The sequence below is a fragment of the Vanellus vanellus genome (assembly GCF_965231255.1).
Source record: "Vanellus vanellus genome assembly, chromosome: 3".
Taxonomy (NCBI): Eukaryota; Metazoa; Chordata; class Aves; order Charadriiformes; family Charadriidae; genus Vanellus; species Vanellus vanellus.
Window position 1 is genome coordinate 78,165,254 of NC_138907.1, and position 14,903 is coordinate 78,180,156.

Consider the following 14,903-nt stretch of genomic DNA (forward strand, 5'->3'; position numbering starts at 1 on the left):
TTTAATTCCTGATTTTCAGTATTTCAGTTTTATAAGGAATTTATCTTCAACTGAAATTTACCAAATTTGATTTCTGTAGTGTTAATCAGGACTGCATCAATATGTCTTTGAAAAACAAACCTGAAAGAATGCACATACAGCAAGAATTAACCACTTCTAAACACAGGAGACATGCGTTTCCATGTGTTAAAGAAAAAACACACAAACCCAACAGCCAAAACCACTACCCAACTATAGTACCGTTTTAATAGTTGAAACAGCTGAGGTCAAAAAGCCGAGGTTTGTGAAGGATATCAGTCTTCTGAGTATGTCTGATGGTGTCTTCTGTTGCTCGTCATGGTGCAGACTTTCCCTGATCTAATCAGAAAATACTAGCACAGGTACTAGAAGAAAATAATAGTCGTAGTAAGTCTGTTTTCCGAAGGATCTAACAAGAGAGGGCAATTAAATTGGCAGAGTACTTAGGTGAGTGACTCCTAACTTTAATTATGAGCTTATCAATGAAGAATTTTAAATTAGCATATGGCAGCTAACTAATGTTCTAAGTTGAGAGATCACAAGAGTAGATTCTAGCTGGGGGAGAGGGCTGACACTTAATATTTTGGGGCTTTTTAGATCATATTAATTAAAACAACCAATAAATGTGTGTAAGCTATCTCTAGAATAAAGTATTTTTTTCTGCTGAACTATCTTATCTGTAAAGTAAAATCACGTGTTATGTGGTAGCATTGCTGTTTGCCGCTTTAATTTTTTTTTTCTATTACAAGCAGAGTAAAACTGCATTGTCCAGGCTGAGTTTTGGAAAAATCTATTTAAATACTGTTAATTGGACGCTGTTATAAAGGAAGATAGTGGAAAAGATAATTCTTTGTTATTGACAGTCCATGCTTGCTAGAAGAAACTAGATTATGTGCTCTGTGACTGTGGTCTATTACAGATGACTTGCTCAGGCATGCTAAAAGGGACCCTGCACAGTGAAACTTCCTGGCTGTTGTGCTGCATTGTAACTTCTCTCCTGCTGTATGACTTGATGGCAAGGCCTCCTCCAGCTGGAAAGGTGCTCCACTTAGTTCAACCCTGGCTGTAGCAATGACCCAACAGACTGTATGTATCCCCAAAGTAATACTACCAGGCTCTAATGCATCAGAACATAGGTGGTATTTCTAATTAAGTAAGAAGGGTGGGGAAGTGTTAGAGCTTGTGGTCTCTTAGACGAAAATACTCTTCAAATTGTTTCAACTCCCATACTGTATGTATGCAACTGAAAGAGTTACACAGTTTATATCTTTGAAGAGTTTTCATATGCAATACTGTACTACTTCTTACAGCTCTGGGTATGCATTGGATAGCTTCCTGCAGATGATTTGAATGGTAATTCAGACACATGGCGTACATTTAGATCATGACTGTGACTGAGCTTACTATACAGTATTTTCACTGACCGGTTTGTTCTTGCTTTGTTTGTGATACATAGCTCACTGTAACAATAAAAGAGGTGAGGTTCTGCAACAGATGGCACTGCAGGAAACGGTAACCCTAACAGAACAAGTTTTCTCTATAGTCAAATGTAAACTTACAAGTTGAAAGTTGAAATCACTTAGGTAGACTCAACTTCTGGTAGTTTGTAGCATCAGAATGCTTTGCTTTTCAGACTTGATGCTTTTATAGTACACATTTTTGGGGGCTTGTTTTTTGTTGTGTTTTGTTTTGTTTTGTTTTTTCCTTTTTAAATGGAAGAAGATATCTTAAGATTTGTGGCACTCAAGGTTCGCAACATGGGGATTCCTTTATTCTGTATGATAATTATTCAGCAAGACAAAGGTCCTGGTTTTCAATGAGTTGCTGAAGGACTATTCTGCAGCCCAAAGACTAGCTGAGTTCAGAAAGCTTGTGTTTATGCTCCAGCTTAGAGCCTCAAAACGGAAGATCTGTGTAACCCTGTAGGTAAAGTCAGTGAGCAGCTAGGCAGAGCCTCATCAGATGTTCAGCCATGCGTAAGAGCATTTCAGTTTTGAAAATGGGCAATAGTTCCACGCCTATGCTCAAGCTCACTCTGGATCCATAGATTAAGTGTTTCCTCTGTCTTCTCTTAGAGCTCGCAGAAGAACGCGGTGTTCTCAGAGCATGTTTACTGAAGACCTATCAGATAGGCTTTGCACAAAACAAACCAGAGCTACCCATCCCACTCCTGAGTAATAGCTTAGTGGTTAGAGCATTCCCAAAGAGTGAGGACTCTAGGTTCAGCACCTTTTCTGCCTGAGGTGATTCAAAGTCATGCCTCTTACATGCCTAGGCTCTCAAGATGAGAGGATTGGACTAGCTTTTGCTCTCATTTCTGGGCCAGTGAACACCTTAAGGATTGCATGTAAAGCAGGATGAGTGCAGTTGGAAGTGCTGACAGTGTTGCCATCATTAAATAGCTTAACTTTGTTGTTTAGGGAGGAGAAGCTGAAATCACCCCAGGCTTATTAACGACTTGAACTTGGCCTCTATCTTGTTTAAGTGATCTAACCGCTGAGGTGCGAGTGCTAGTCTCTGGGCTTGAGGTTGTGGTCTTTAATAGATGGAGGTGCCTTTTGGTGGTGGGCAGAAAGCTAGAGATGAGACTGAAGATGCATTCCTGTCTTCAGTACTTTCTGTAGGCTAATTTAGGTGGCTTCCAACTTGACTTGCAGGTTTTTGTGAACACTAGGTAAGGTGCATTACCCTCCTCAATTTTTATATGGCTATAATAAATATAAATTTTGTGTTCCTTGGTTATAGACTGACGTGTGACCTTTGCTATGAGATCCAGGCACTGAGGAAGTGTTGTTTTCTTGAGCATCACTGGACTTGTCTCTACAGGGTAAAATCTGACCTTCCATTAAGATACTTCTTCCTTTAAATACCGTTTAAAGGCTTCTACACTAGATAACTGCCTTTGTCGTGTTCCTGTAGTGAGAACGAACATGAAACTTTCAGCTCACAAGCATTTGAAAAGGCAGTTAAAGTGCGTATGTTTTGTAATTTGTTTCTTGCACCTGTTTATAGTACATAGTCTGTCCATAATGTATAAGGACAATTTTTATTTTTTTCCTCCTGGTACAAGTAAGCATCTTTTTCTTCAGTGAGGGTCCTTTCCAAATGCTCGAGAGCTTTTCTCTTCCCAGTAGATCTCCAGACTTCTTCCATTTCACATCCCCTCACACTTGAGGGCACTGTAGGTTCAGTCTTCCTTTATACTTGAATGGCTCTACAAGCTCTTTGTGGAGGTTTGAACCAGAACTGGGTGTCTGTTTTTGTGAGTTTTCTCTTCATTTTTCTCCAATACTAAAGATAAATATTCTGATCTAGAAGTTTCCATTAAAGGAAAAGAAGAACAGTTCTTTAAAATATCAGTCTTGTTTGTATAAGACTTTGTAGTACAGTTTGGCACCTGGAAAGAAAAATAATTGGTCTCAGGTAGACTTGCAACTTGCTTTCAAAACCCAAGTGCAAAAACATGTGTGTAACCTGCACTGCTGCAGCTAAGAGGCTGAAATAGGGTTACAGAACCAGCAGGACAGTCTGGAGGAAGAGCAAAACAGTGTCAACAAGTAGTGTACATTGTGCTAGATTTAATACAGGGTGAAGCTTAAATTCTTCTTTAAGAGAAATGTGTACTCTATTTAAGTTTTCCCATGCCAAGCCTTTTCACTTGACTGTACTATACAGGAACTAGATCATTACCATTAAAAGAACCTGAAGTTCTTCCAAGTTTATATTCAAGCCAAATGAAGTCAGCCTCTAGCAAACATGCAACTAGATGACATAATAGCATATATTAAATGTGCAGAGGCCTTTTTGTTTCCCCATCCCCTAATTATACCAGACAATAGGAGATGAAGTACATGTCTCTTTAGTGACACTGTGCTTCAACTCTGTTTAATAGAACTTCATTCAAGCATAGACCTGTGTGCATCTGAATCTTGTTCATAGTGGATGGCCATGAGCATCCTGAAACACCAGAGGTTTTTTTGAACAGTACTGTGAAAATCTGCAACCTGAAGAGCAACTGAATCTTTCTCTGTGACTGAACTCACAGGGTATGCTGCAACACTTCCCTTTGTACTCAGGCCTTCTGATTTTAGGGTAACTTCACATGACTACATGTGAAGTAAATTACCGTGAACTTCTGAGTACCTCATCTGTAAAAACTGACTTGTCTGATTTGCTGTGTAAAACATGTCAAGCACGGAGTGTACTGTCAGTTATTGTGGCTGAAGTGACAAGATTTAACTCACAAGACTGTGGCAAATTGTTTGCAGTTGTGTGAACTTATTCTGGTAACAGCACTTACTAATGTTTACTTCGCCTTCTGTGTTAAAGCATGGCTGTATGCTAAGGCATGTATTCCATCACCTTCAAAAATTCTTAAAAGGTTTTGGAAAGGAAGGAAATATAGCAAATGCCAAACATCAAGTGGTGCTATACACAATTATTGGCTTAATCTATTGGCAGTAGATTAAAGAAGATGGCAGATGATGGCCACTTCTTTCCCTATTTTCCCACAAGACTGGGCTAATAGTATTCCCCTCACCTCCCTCAAGTGACATGAATTAGTTACACAATTCCTGGGGTGACTGTTTAGTGACCTCCTAGTTGTAAAAGCTTTTGTGAACGTCAGAAGCCTAGAGTTATAAATATGGAACTTCAAAATGGTGTGAGTTTTTTTGTTTGGTTGGTTTTTATTTCTGGAATAGCTAGCATAAAACTGAAGGTTGGCCCATTGTCAGGCTAGCAAGCTTCCTTTGCAGTGATTCCTTCCCTCTTCTGTGAAGTTTTAATCTTCAAAATACCAAATGGAGACACACGCAACAAAAACAAAGGGAAACAAAACCCAGTAGCTTTCCTTTTAAGATTAACTTATCGGTGTCCTTGAAAGGAGGGACAGACTCCATTCAGTCCTTTACTGTGGATTATTACATGTAGTGTGTGGAACCAGGGAAAGCAGCGGTTCGTGTGAAGTGGAATCTTAGTGAGACTGTGCCTGTGTGATGATCCACTGCTAGTGCTTGATTTCTTCCTGCTGGAAATCTGGGAATCTCCCCAGCCTAAACTATGTATGTTTATTACATTTATCTATCCCACAGTGGCTTGTTCCATTGTGGGCCGAAGATCTTACTTAGCCCGGCCTTCTGGGTTATTAGACCCAGTTGGTTGGGAAAGGGGCAATTTATAGAGGCTTGAGTGAGTATAGTTAGACCTGTGCCTGGACCAAACAGAGTCCAGGAATAGCAGAGATGTAACGAAAGAGTAAGAAGCTCTTTGGGCTCCCACAGTGTGCATTGTCCAAGTGCTGGTTTGTGAGCTTTAAATTTTAGAAGAATTACCTTATAAGCTGAAGGGGAAAACAGACAGTTAACTCTGGCATTAGGCTTTCATGGAATGAGGACATAGTCCAAGATCTAACAAACCCATTCCTTCTAGTAATTTCTTTTCTTCCTTCTTAGAGTAGAAGAATTTGAGATGTGGTTTTCAGTTAATAACAGTCTAGCAGTTTGTACCTCTGGCTCAAGATCCAGCCTCTTGGAGGACTGAGGCTTTTAGGCTCGCTGCTTCATGTGTGTTTGGAGCCAGGCAGAGCCTTGTCCAGTGGTGCTGGTGGAGCAGTGATCAGAAGTGAGCAGGGATTGAAATACATGCTATTTACTTTCTTCTGTGAAGACAGAGCTGAAGCAAGAGCTGAAGTCTAGTTACGGTTTCTGGAAGGGGAGAGAGGTATAGGTTGGTGAGGGGGATCAACACAGTAGTTTGTGAAGTTAAGATTTTTCTAAAGCTTGTTCAGTGTTATCTCCACGTCACTGGTACATTTAGGGAAAGGAAAATTCTGTACTCCATGAAGGTTGTGAAAGCATAAAGCTTTGAAAATATATTCAAAATAAGCAGTATTTTTCAGTAAGTTAGAGCTTTGTGGAGCAGTAGGGAAAGGTATGAGGAAAAAGTATAGCTAATAGTAACGTAATAAATATTGCATTAGAATTTAGGCAACTCTGGGTTATTGGTGTTCTTGTCCTTGAAAGTGCCCTGTGGGATATGCAGATTTCTGTAGAAAAAGTTTTCACGGAATCATGGAGTTTCAGAGTTGGAAGGGACCTCTAGAGATCTAGTCCAACTCCCCTGCTAAAGCAGGATTGCCTAGAGCACATTACTCAGGACTGCATCCAGGCGGGTCTTGAAAACCTCCAGAGAAGGGGACTCCACAACCTCCCTGGGCAGCCTGTTCCAGTGCTCTGTCACCCTCACCGTAAAGAAGTTTTTCCGTGTATTTGAATGGAACTTCCTGTGTTCCAACTTGTGCCCGTTGCCCCTCGTCCTGTCACTGGGAACCATTGAGAAGAGCCTGGCTCCATCCTCCTTCAACCCACCCTTTAGATACTTGTAAGTATTAATAAGGTCTCCCCTCAGCCTTCTCTTCTCCAGGCTAAAGAGTCCCAGCTCTTTCAGCCTTTCAAAACCTTTCTGCCTGTTTTAACCTTTTAATAGTCTGATTACTAAATGGTACAGAGCAAGAAGTTCATTCAGTGTTAGATTGTTGAGACAACCAAGTAATGAATCATAACCCTATTTTGTACCAACTGCCAAATAAAATCATGCTATTGGAATGAAGTAGCATATATCCTGCTAAGGCACAAGAATACTTGGCAGTTAGCAATTGATCATTGCACAAAGCTCTACAGCCAGCAAATGTAAAGGAAGAGTGAAACCTGCAAATGTTAGACTAGCAGAATCTGGAAATGAAAGCAACATGAATGGTAAAATCCATTCAATGAATGTCTCTGCTTAGGTTAACTACAGATTTTTAACTAGTATTTTTTGCAAATTCTCTATGTCCATGTTAAACATGCAGTGTATTATTTTTGTAGCCTTTTTTACACTTATTCTACACCATTGAAATCAATGTTTTAACATTAATTAACGTTTAACATTAATTTTCTTTGAGGTAGACAATCTCTGGTGTCCAATTTGCAGATTCCATTTCCTGTCTCACTAGTATGTGCATAGATGAAATTCATGTCTGTACTTGATGACTACCATAGTTAGCATATCCTAAACTGAACTCCTCTCAGCCTTTCCCTTCCCTAATCTCTTGTAGGCAAGAGCAATGAGAAGACCTGACAACTTTGCCATCATATCACTATTTTCCTACAGCCTCTCATGCTGCCAACTGATGTGTCATGAAAGCAACACATTGTTTTTTAAACACCTGTTCAGTTCCACTGGTACTTACTACACAACGCTATTGATTTCTGTATTGACTGCACAGACAGGAACTGTCTAACTTCGTGTGCCTATGAAGCACATGCCTTGCTGGGCCTGTATCAGTAACAGTCCTTCCAGATTGCACATACTTGCATCATGCAGGATGCAGGGCTGCAGTAATGCATCCCTGACGCACAATAGCATAATAGAAGAAGGTACTGCTGAGGCAGGACGTGGGGGCGGTGGTGGTGAGAAAATAAAACAATGTTTAACTGTCTGAAATCCCAAATGAAAGAAAAAATGTCAGCCTGTGGGAAGTCACAATTTAGTGTTGCAGCTCCTTGACAGGGTATGACAACTTAGTAGCATCTGCATAAATCTAAGGTACAGCTCTAAGATATGAAAGCAGGTAAGTGTAGTGGTAAGGTTACTTTGACATGTCTTTTTCAAGATGCTTGTGCAGAGGCTCTCTGCACTAGTTTTCCATTGCTTACCGGTCTACCAAAAGAAAACCCAACCCCTTGGTAGCATGACTGAACTATGTATTGTGTTACCATTAGAATATTATTCAAAATTTCCAGTTTGAGTGTGTACACAGAAGATGACGATCCCTGTCCTGGAATTCTTCTTAAAGGTGCTAAGTTTCTTTAACAATCTTAAAACTGATTTGAAGATTAAAATCTTCTCTAAAATGGAAATTATAAAGCAATATAAATTTTACGACTAGACAATTATCTAATAAAATAACTTTGATTTCTTCCTAAGAGATTAACACTGGGATTGTGGTTATGTTGTTCAGTAATTGTATTTGCAAAGTTTTACAGTGAATCCATGAGCTTGTCAGCTTCAAATTCTGCTAATCAAGACATTGTAGGTAGCTTTTAAGATCATATCTTAACTTCTGAAGCCTTTGCCAAATTGGTGTTACATTCACATTTGTGTGTCCTTCTGTTGAAAGGTACTTTATATGTTGGTTTGTTATAAGGAGGGGACGGAAATATAATCGAGACTTTGATCTCTCAAGGACTTGGCACATGAGTGTTCTCTCTGACTTCTCAAGACTCCTTACTAAGAAATCTTCTCTGGTATTTCTCCACAAAATGTACCTTCTGTTTCTTCAGTAACATTGAAATGGGCATAGCGGTTCTGTGACTGGTCAGGGAGCACAGATGAGTTCTGTTCCTGGCCCTGCCACTCTCCGATTTGCTTGGATGAGTTACAGCCCTGTTTCAGTTTGCTTATCTGTAAAATGGAAATAACACTGATGGAACTTTACGGTAATTCTAAGTTATGTGAGAAGCTGCTAGTATAAAGTTAGACATATGTTTAGTTGACAATTGTAATACTTCCAGTTAACTTTTATAGACTACAGCACTTTAGAAAACTCCTATAGTAAAACATATTAATATGAAGAAAATTATATATAGATGGAATATGGTGGAAGTTATCTCACTGAAAAGAGGTAATAATTTTTTTTGATACTGTGAACGGGCAACCTACAGTGCTGCTATTTGCCTTTTTCATTTTATTGCCATTTCTCTTCACTTATAATTTGTTTTAATTCAGAAGCAGATAAACATGTTCAAACTTTCAAAGAAACTGAGTTTAAGTTAGGGGAGAGAAATAGAGCATGAGTAATAGAAGGAGGTGAAATAACCATTTTACAGTCTTTACATCCACGTGTGCTTGCATTTTCTTTCCTTAGAATCTTAAAACATTTGAATTTGGGGGTAGGGTAGATATTCTCATGAAGAGACTAAGTTTTTGGGTTTTTTTTGCTGGCCATTGAAATGTAGCTAGCTTTGAGAAATGAGGAAGCTGTTTAGCAGAACACAGAAGCGCTGCACAGTATGTCAGGATACTAAGAACAACATACTGAAAGTATAAGGGAAAGCAGGATTTGGCCTAAACTGGGATCTGGCCAGAAAGCTTGGGCTTAATTTAAGACAAGAATGGTGTTTGAAAACAAAACAAAAAAAAAAAACCCAAACCAACCACTGCTTGTCTCAGTATGTTTGCCAGTCTCTTCAGCTTACAAATTGGTAATGGACTTTATTGAAAGCATTCCTTTAAAATGGTGACCTTTGGAGCCAGGCTGGATTGGTGTACCTTATACTAGCACAACCTCAGCACAATTGCAAGGTAAGTAAAGCTTGTATGTTAGGCCTTTGTATATTTGAAGGGCATATTCTAATAAACATACTCTGTTTGCATATTACTTCTGCCACTTTACACGTCGTATTACAAAGTGGGGCTAGCAGGAGGAAGAAAGGTGGAGAACACCATCATCTTGAAATCTGCTATGATTGCAAAGCTGACCTTGTAAAAGCTGCAAAATCAGGCTATGTTACGCATACCTGTTCTGGAAGGTAGATACAAAATAGTAGTGAATTTCTGCAGCTGCTTGCAGAAGTTCCAGTGTTCAGTTTGAGAATAGGAGGACAAATCTAAGCCATGTTTTCACTTACATAAATGTTTTCTCTTATGAAATTCACATGTACTTAATGTAGGGTGCCAGGCTGATCACTGCAGCTGTTTAAAATAGAAAAGCAGATGGAACAAATAGAAAGATTTACCACACAGCTTGATCTCTTCCCCTGAAGCAGCCATTCATCATCAGCACTGCCGAGACAAACAGCAAAATGAGTTTCCCTTCAGAGCTGTGATTGGGCTTGGAGAGGTGGCAGAGCTGCACAACAGCCTCGGGATTGGCCAGGCAGGAACACACCTCTGGAATCTGTTTATTTCCTAAAAATAAGATACAATCTCTTACATTTCATCTAGAGATTTTTTATCATGCATTTAATATCCAAATAAACTTGAGCAAACATAGTTAGCCTTTTCGGAATGACTGTAATACTTGAGCTAAATGAGTGGAATTAATTCAGTTTTTCTGGCGTTTTCTGGTGTGGTTTTTTTTTTTTTCCCCTCTCCTGAGTACAATGAGGGCTGTGTGAGTTGTCTAGATCTGTTGTTTGTATTTTTCTGGGTGGATATATATGATATTGAAGAACTTTCTTGCATCCTAACTAGAGCTGAAAGTTGTTTTTCAGATTTTATAATGTACTGACTTCATCTTATACTGAAAGCAGTTATTCTTTTAAAGCTGTTTTTATGTCTGCCCTGTCAAATTTTGTTTACATTTCTAATAATGTATTTCATTGTTTTTGTAAAGATCAAGTTACTGTTCCTGATTGTGTTTTAGTGAGCTATGGCTTTTTTTCATTTAAATCAATTTAAATCTATCTGGAACGTTCTTGGATTTTTTTTTTTTTGAAAGTTAAGGACTTAGTGTTGTGAAGTCCTATGTAAAATATCTTCAGACCATAACTGAATGAGAGATTTGATCGGCTGCAGTGAATGTTCCAGCTGAGTAAGTATCTGGCATAACTGAATGCATCAGAACTCATTAACCTACTTCCTCTTCAAAAAAAAAAAAATTCCAAGGGAAGAAAATTATATGGAAAATACATGCGACTTTTTTGTTGTGGTTCAAATGAGATGCATACAGAACCAGAAGGCTGTGAAAAGCTAGTTTGTGAAGCAGGAACTTGTGGGTTTTTTTATCAAGTAACAAGGGTTTGGACAAGCACTAAATACAGGAATATTGACTATAGGGGTTATTCCCTTCAGGAAGAAGAGGCAAAGATACATAGACGAATGAGAACGGAAATGGATCAGAGGGAAGATTAAAGGCAAGAGAAGCTGACTACCAGAAAGCTCTTTAAACCCAAGTTCAGCTTTTGTTTCCCCCTGAATAATTGTTTTTTCTTGTATGTTTAAATATGGGTAAAGTTAGTAGTTGGTAATGCTTAAATTGCCAGTCAGCTTTTGAATAAGCATCTATATTTTCCTTAAGGAATAGAATTAATGTTGCAAGATTTTCATAAGACTAGCCTTGCTGCATTATTGGTGTTTCTTAACCAACATTAAATGTTCCATTCTTAAATCTTTGCACCCTCAGTGATGGTTTTATAAGCTTTCACATTATCCCATTAAAATTTCTTGCTCTTTGGAGTGATGAGGAACCGACACCTGCACTTATGGAGGAATTACCAGCAACCAATATTTTAAATTATCTAATCACAAGTCTATTTTGTTTGTTTAAAATCTTAACTCAGAAAAGTGGCTGAGAAAAGCCTTCCTCAGAAGGTAAGAAAACAAAATTAAAAAAAAAATTGTAATTCAACAGCTGCAAATGGGGGAGTGGAATGGCAATGGTATTGTTGATCTCTACTTTTTTGTTGTTGTTGTTGTTAGTTATAAGCTAGATAACAAGCAAAGGTGGCTTTTGCTGTAGAGAAGACCTTTTTCCCTGTTGGATAGAAATGGGAGAGCTGGCAATCTCATTTCTTTTACATCCACTTTAATAACTGGTGACTGGAATATTTTTAAATTAGTGTAATTAAGGATAGCTGCATGAAGGAGGGAAGCTTGTTCACTGATGCAAAGGTTGCTGAAGACCTGCTTAAAGAAAGGGGCTTTTCTGTCCACTTCCCCCACCCCTAGTTTTCTTTTGTAAACTGTAGGAAGTCCTAAGAATTTTTTATATCTCAGCCTTAGGGCTGATATAACAACTTAGGGTTTCCTTGGCTTACCAGCATTATGCTTGCATAACCTGAGATTTACTAAGCTGATGTTGAACAGCACAGGCCTTAACACAAAGCTCTCCCCATTACATTAGTTTTGTTGCTGTTTAGCCCCTTTGCAGAATAAAGGACTCATCTCTTCATTTCTCGGGGGCGGGGAGGGGGGGAGCTAGCGAGGGAATTCTGAGAGTTCTCATTTTGTTATCTTAAGTGACGCACTCTTAACCTCCTAAAATATTTGCTGGTAATAAGTTAGTTAGTAAAACTGGAAGCTGGTAGCAGAGAGCTTCAAAAAGTGTGATTGGATAGCAGATGGCATTTGGTACTGACAAGTGCAAGACATGCATGTAAGGCAAAACAAATTCTTGTTTTACATACTGTGGTGGGCTGTGCGCTATGTGTTTACTACTCAAAAAAACAGTGACATTACAATAGATCTGTCTGTTTCATTCTTGGTCAAATAGCAGACAAAGAATGAAATAAAGAAACATAACAGTTAATCCAAGATGTATTCTAGTTTAAAAAAAGTATAGAATAAGAAGAGTGAATGGAGAAGGGGGCAAGAACGACCAGAAGAATGAAAAATATTTAAGCTAAATGGAAGGAATAGTATGGCACAGTATCTCTACAGTAGTGTAGAGAATAAGAACAGTATTTCTCTGCTTCTTCTCATATGAAGGAATAAGAGCTTTCAATGTCATTATTGGGTGGTGGGTTGCAAGCAAAATGAGATTGATATATATATATATATATATATTTAAATAAGGCACAGCTAAACTTTGAAACTTTATTTCTGTAGGCTGGTAGGGAGACCAGTAGCTTATACTGGTTCTGACAACCAGACACAAATTGGGAGAGGTTATTGGAAGGGTATTAAGTGCACTGCCCCATCTCTGGCTCAGTCTGAGTGGCAGATTGCTGGAGGCAAGGCAGGTGGGCTGTGAAACTTCTCCCTTATGCTGTTCTCTGGGCCTTTGGTATTGGTTGCTGTTCCTGTTAGCACTAACTAAGGGATGACTGTGTCTTTGGCCCAAACACGCAAGTAGCCCTCCCTCAGAAATACAGAAAAACTGTAGTGAGCCACACTGCTGGGGGAGGGGGAGGATTGCACTTGGAAGTAGAAGGAAGAGCAGGGGTCAGAAATGTAAATGAGGGGACACTGAGTAAAGGGCCTGTTAACAGGATTTACCTTGGTAAAGGTGTCCTAAGGAGGGTTGTTAATGTTTTTTCTTAGTGTCTTGCTTACATGTATGAAAAGAGAAGTGGGGAACAAAAAGCAAATCCCATAGTTGCTGGGATACCTGTGTAGCTGTGACTGTTCAGCCGTACCATTTTCCACAATGTTTTGGGTCCTCAGGTGGGTAGGGATATAAATAAGAGGAGGGGAGAAATGCAACCAAAATCTCAAAATGATATTTTAAGGATCTGATGCTTCTGACATGAATGAGAGAGTGTGTCCTCCTTTCTGCAGAAGGACCCTGTGAACAGCCATGAACTCACCTGTATCTGCAGGGAGGATTTTCCAGCTCATGTGCCTCACGTGCTGTCTATTAGCTCTCATGAAAAGCAACCAGCACTGTTAAAGCCTTAGTTCTCCTATGTAGCTTAACTTAAAATCTTACTGAGGTTGAAGACTTTTGTGTTGTTTCTTATGGAGAAAGTAGATCAGTCTTGTAGACTTGGTTAAATACTCTGTGTTCATGTTTGTTGCAGTAGCTTCTGTAGTGACACGGTTTATGCAAAAGGAACAGTGCAAGAAAATATTGAGAGATAATGCTTCAGTTTGAAACCTAGTTCCTTTAGTGGATCTTATAATTCACTAGAAAGAAGTAATGCTTCTTGGAGGGCTTGACTCTTACCTCTGCACAGCTGTGGTTTTACTGTTTGAAGATTCTGCCATTTCCCCTAAATTTGTCTTAAGTGCAACATTGCCCCACAAAACTCCAGCCAGCTTCAATTCATGACTTTGATATCAGAGAAATGATGCCATTTATAAAGCTATGTTAAGGCTGTGTTAAATTACTTGGTTTTGTTTACTTTTGGTAAGATTTTAAGAAACTGAATTGCTAGGAGATTTGTTTTCTGTTTCCACCTCAATCTCAAAAAGCCTGGACCAGTTTTCATCTTCAGAGGTGAATGTTTCTAAAATAATATTTTAGAGTTCTTGGAAGAATTGGTAAAGGAAGAGGTTAGTTTTAGGAGTTGTGGGTGATAGGTATCTAGAGATGCTGAGAGGAAAGAGCCCAGTGTTGGTTTGTTATGTTTTGGGGTTTTTTCTCGAGAGGCTGTCACCTCACGTTTGACATAAACAGTGTAACATTTGTCTGTCTCTAACAACAAAACTCTTCCATTTTTTTCTTTTTAATTTGTAGAGCCATTTTGTCAGATCACCAATTATTTCCAATACTTGAGGTATACAGGGCTTAGCATTGTAAAAGGAGTATTTAGACTGCAAAAGGCTCAAAACCCAAGACTGATTGAAAACTGTATTCCTGAGGCATAGGGAGGGGGGACTTCAGAAGCACAGAGTTATTCATTTTGCAGGTGAATGTTTCTAGATTATGAATTAAGTGCCCATGGGGAAACAAGTATGTTTAAGGAAAGTTGCAGCTTGCAGTTCTTTTTCCCCTGTAAGCGTAACAACGAACACATCAAGCTTGCTACTTTTAATTTAAAAAATAAATCAGAACTTATATGAAAAGAAAATATTACACATACAGTTCTCTTTCTGGAAGAAGGGTTAGAGAGGAATATAGACTACTAGTAGCTAAATTTAATGACACTGCATACTGCTGTAAGGCACTGACGTGCATGCAATGGGAAAAGAGGATCCTACACAAAGCAGAACTGAAAGTCTATGTAGAAATGGTTTAGTGCCCTTGTTTGAATTAGGTCAATCTGGAATTAACCATTAGTATGAGTTTTATAGTTCCATTTGCATACGTACCATTCAAATAATAAAAAATTCCCAAGAAATGCACTTCAGATCTTAGCCATGTCCATTAGATGTAAGGAAACCGGGAATTATTTAATTTGTTTTACTGTAGTCTAAGAAAATTCTTTTAAATCTTGCATTTTAATGTAGCTCAATAT

General features: G+C 38.8%; 1 protein-coding gene across 2 annotated transcripts in view; it reads left to right on the forward strand.

Annotated features, from left to right (window-relative positions):
* The window catches only part of SESN1 (sestrin 1), an 84,534-nt gene that overhangs the window by 16,122 nt on the left and 53,509 nt on the right, over window positions 1-14,903 (forward strand). The window contains exon 1 of one of the 2 annotated variants that reach the window (XM_082480392.1): window positions 10,578-10,594. The exons of the other annotated variant lie outside the window; for it this stretch is intronic. The gene's annotated coding sequence lies outside the window, so the exon portion shown is untranslated. Of the gene's footprint in view, window positions 1-10,577; window positions 10,595-14,903 lie in introns of those variants that run through there. 2 annotated transcript variants of the gene reach the window in all.